Source organism: Octopus bimaculoides, chromosome 8, assembly GCF_001194135.2.
Source record: "Octopus bimaculoides isolate UCB-OBI-ISO-001 chromosome 8, ASM119413v2, whole genome shotgun sequence".
Taxonomy (NCBI): domain Eukaryota; kingdom Metazoa; phylum Mollusca; class Cephalopoda; order Octopoda; family Octopodidae; genus Octopus; species Octopus bimaculoides.
Window position 1 is genome coordinate 56,528,156 of NC_068988.1, and position 4,932 is coordinate 56,533,087.

The 4,932-nt window shown below is 36.6% G+C and overlaps 1 protein-coding gene across 1 annotated transcript in view; it reads left to right on the top strand.

Moving 5' to 3' along the window:
* LOC106876140 (kinesin-associated protein 3) overlaps nucleotides 1-4,932 on the top strand; it is an 84,566-nt gene that overhangs the window by 1,191 nt on the left and 78,443 nt on the right. The gene's annotated exons all lie outside the window — the stretch shown is intronic.

Here is a 4,932-nt window from a genome sequence, read left to right on the forward strand (position 1 = left end):
CACACACACAACGCAAGTGATATACATAGAAAGAGAGCCAGTCATAGATGTAAATATTTATGTATATATGTATTATAGGTATTAACTATAGGTACTACTAAAGCAGCACGGTCCCGAACGCGCGGTCGCGCGTCCGCGCTAGCTAGTCGTGAGTGGTCGATCCTAATCCTAACCCTAACCCTAAACACGTATTCATTTGCACACGCGGGTTAGGGTTAGGATCGATCACTCAAGACTAGCTAGCGCGACTGCGCGTTCGGGTCCGTGCTGCTTTAGTAGTACCTTAACTATATATATATATATATATATATTTTTTTTTTTTTTTTAATGTTTGATAGAAGTAACGAAGTGACTCAAGGGCGTACGGTTTCGTGTGGTAGCTAGCACAAAACTCTCGGCCCTTGAGTCACTGATACTTGTCATATATTAGCAACAAATACATATATATACTCATGTTTTGAGTTCTTTTTCCCTGTTTGCATCGCCAAAACATATACACATACATGCATGCATACACACACTCACACACATACATACACACACACATCTCTGTCTCTTTGAAAACAGAAAACCTAGCCAACAGGTTGCCCGATATGCTGTGAATAGTATTTTAATTTACTTCAAAATTATGTACGCTGTCCAGGTAAAATATGTCAGACTAAGGTATAATCTAATATTATTAGATGGCTAAAGCTAAAATAGAAAAAGAGATTTTAAAATACCACAACGGGATGATCATATCGTGAAACACTTTTTCTGATCATAGCATTTGTCTAATGTGTCGCGACTGACCTGGGGCTAAACATCAAAACAGACGTTTCGCTTTTCTGATAATAATTCGATCGATTCCATAATAAATATCACTTAATTTATTAATATAATTATATATTTTCGCTTCTTATGTTTGTTATTATGATTCTTAGGGTTTTTTTTCTAAACACATACACACACACAATAACTCAATATATCGAGAAAACCTATAATACCAGCCCTGAGATTGGGACAATGTCATTCGATCGATTGTTGTTGTTTATCTCTTTAGGTCAAACCTATGATTTAACGCTTTCCAGCCGTGATCATCCTGTCTTTTAATTTTTCTTTCTTTCTTTCTAGATTACATTATCAAATGTATCTTTCCATTTTTTTAAAGACTGGTAAGGTGTGGTTTGTAAAATATGGGTTATTTGGCTGTTATTTCTATTTTTAATAGTTTCCCAGTAGCTACCTTGAGGCTCCATCGGTAGTTCTTTACGATCGATATTACATTTAATATCACTTGGTTAATTAATTTAATTAAAGAATTAATATACAATATATTTCTCTAAATTTGTTATTACATCCGTTGGTTCCAATAGGATCTTAGGAATATTAAACAAAAACGCCAAATGCGGCCCAAATTGTTTTGACCTTGTTATTTTCGTTTAGTTTAATGATGTTTAAGCCCTAGATCAACTCTGATCAAATGTATTCCAACCGCGACCATCACGTTTCTGTTTCTTTCTACGCAGAGTATATGCAGCTTCATTTTTCTATCACTGTTTATTAAAACGGTAAATTGGGTGTGATTTGGGAGTAGAATTGTTCGCTAATTCTAGTAGATCGAACGGCCCCACGAAGAGGCTTTTGGTGTTGTTTTTTTTTTTTATCCCGCCCCTATATCAGCCCTGATTGAGTAGTTATCTGTAATCAAAGTCATTCCAGCTGTGACTATCCCGTCTTTTCGTATATAACATATATCTATTGCTACATTGTCTAGAAAGTTGAATGAAATATATTTCATCTACAAATACAGAGAAAAAAAAATTGTTTAGTAAATTCTAGTTTGGACACACCTGCTTGTCCATTTTGTTTCTCTGCTTGTTATTTATGATTCCTAGATTATTCCTAAAATATATAATAGCTAAATCAATAGACTCTTTATTTAAATGTCTCTTTATTTCTATGGAAACCCATGAAAGCAAACCAACATACTGTGACATCTTTCTCATTGGGTCTAAACAAGATGATGTTTGGGATATTTTGCATAGAATCATTTTTCTTTTTGCTTCAGATGAATTTTTTAAAAAATCATTTGTATTTCAACATTGCCAAATGCGGTTTTTTCTTATATAAATTTTCAAATTGTCCCAGGGCAATTTGATAGGAAGGAGGTTTGGCTGCTATGTCTAGCAAGAGGCACGCCCTTCTTTCGTTCAGTGTTATATATCAGGTGTGGGCAGCCTTTTTCGAGAAACGGGCCGCGTGAGACATGTCTCAACATGAGGCGGGCTGCACTACTAAAAAAAATTCTAGGTAAATTTCGTTAGGTGTGCTATTCAGAAAGTCCCGCTAGCCGCGGCTTCCCTACGATGTATATATATCTTAATTTTCTTCTATCACGCTCGTTTTTACCTCTCCGTCTGTTCTCTCTATCCAAAAATGTCACCCGTTTAGGTGACGGACCATTTATTAGTTGAAATATTGCGCGAGGCTGGGTTGGGCTAGGATAATAAGCAACACAAGCAAGCGATTTCTCATCCAGTCCATCCCACCTCATCTCATTCGTTTCATTTTTTGTCTTATGGTGGTGCTGTTTAACCCTTGGCCAATACTGATCCGACAGATATACAATCAAATGTGTTCCAGTTGTTGTCTTGTTGATTTTTTTTTTTAAGGATATGATGTATCGAGAACTACATTATATGATATACCCTTCTCCTCTAGAGTGTGCGATTTGAGTGAGATCTGGTTGCTGTTTCGAGTAACCAAGTAGGGGTTCTCTCTCATCTCCTTGGTTCATGTGTACTATATATACATGTGTGTGTATTATCTTTCTGTCCGAAATCCCAGACAAACCTACGCTACATACCGCAGTAACATACACAAATGAAGGCAGTTCATTCACCAAACGACATAAATAAAAGCAAATGCAGAGGGGAAATTATATATCGGGGACATTAATTTCAGGAACCCCAGGCAAGCCATTACTGACATGCTGAAAGATAAAATAACATAACGAAGAAAGAAGTGTATGGATGGTGCTAACTCTGATTTTGATGTCTCATTAATATAAAGGAGAGGGCGGGAGTTTTTGCAAATATTTTTGGGGTAAGACAATGTTGTCCTTGAATTATGTATGTGTGATAAGAATCGTGATGGTTATAGCTGGAAAACTTCTACTCCAATGCCTGTTTGATGTGACGCAGTACAGTCACATACTACAACGCACACACACACACACACACATACATACATATGATCTATTGCTGAGCCCTACGAGCTGGGTTTCTTTAAGAAGCCTAAGAAACATTAAGGTACATGAGATCGAATCAAACTGTTTCAAATAATACGTAACTCCTTAATAATGTGTTAAACGCATCTTTCGTTTGTCCGCTCACCTGCACATACATACATACACGCACGCGCGTGTGTATACATATGTATATATGATGAGGCATGTAAATCACTCTGTCTAAAAATCGGTACAGCTAGAACGTAACCTTGCATTTACAGTATAGAATGGTGTTGAACTAATCTAAACAATATTGTTAGCCTTGTGTAGTAACAGAGAGCTTATAAAGTATTTTGTCCTGATTGATAACCCCTCACTAATAACTTTTATATATGATATATGTGTAGGAGTGGCTGTGTGGTAAGTAGCTTGCTTACCAACCACATGGTCCCGGGTTCAGTCCCACTGCGTGGCATCTTGGGCAAGTGCCTTCTACTATAGCCTCGGGCCGACCAAAGCCTTGTGAGTGGATTTGGTAGACGGAAACTGAAAGAAGCCCGTCGTATATGTGTATATATATATGTGTGTGTGTGTTTGTCCCCCAACATCGCTTGACAACCGATGCTGGTGTGTTTATGTCCCCGTAACTTAGTGGTTCGGCAAAAGAGACCGATAGAATAAGTACTAGGCTTCCAAAGAATAAGTCCTGGGGTCGATTTGTTCGACTAAAGGCGGTGCTCCAACATGGCCACAGTCAAAAGACTGAAACAAGTAAAAGAGAATATATATACTTTTGGCCAACCCAGCATATATATATGGGGTGGCCAAAAGTCACCTGACAGTAAATCAAAACCATTTAATTCCAAGATTAAAACAAAAAAATTATTTTATATGAGACCTCGTTAATAAATAGACAAATTTGAAGAAAAAAAAAGCGGTGATTTTAACTCACAGCATTCAATTATTAAACATTCATAATTGGAATGAATAAATAAAATTGAATATTAAGTATTTATGGAATTTTGATTTACTGTCGGATGACAGTACAAGAAGAGTGGTGATAGTGATTTCGAAGTTTTGGCCTGCTAGCCTTGAAAGGCCGAAATTTTCGGAGTCTCTATCACCATTCTTCTTGTAAAAGTGATACTCTCGACCCTTGAGTCACTCTAACTTCTGTTGATTAATAGTAATTATAATAATAATTCTTTCTACTATAGACACAAGGCCTGAAATTTTAGGGGAGGGGACTAGTCGATTATATCGACCCCAGTATTTCACTGGTACTTAATTTATCGACCCCGAAAGGGATGAAAAACAAAGTCCACCTCGGCAAAATAATAATTATAATAATAATGATTTCTTTTATTGGCCACAAGGGCCCAAGACATGGATGTTTCATAAAAATATATATACACACACACACATATGTATGTATGTGTTTATGTGCTTATATAAACACGGACACACACACATATACACATGTAACACACGTAGGTCCTTTTACTTGACATCAACCGTCAATTCTCAAGCGGTTGTTGATGTGTCAGTTTATGTGTATATTAACAACAAGTAACTAACCGATGTTGTTTGTAGTCAGCCGTGTTGCTAGTTACTAATTAATCTCACTTTATTGTTGTCATTATCTCTTACTATGTTTAATCTCACCCCCCCCCCCTCATCTCATAATATAGATTTCGATTATGAACACTAAATAATTAAAT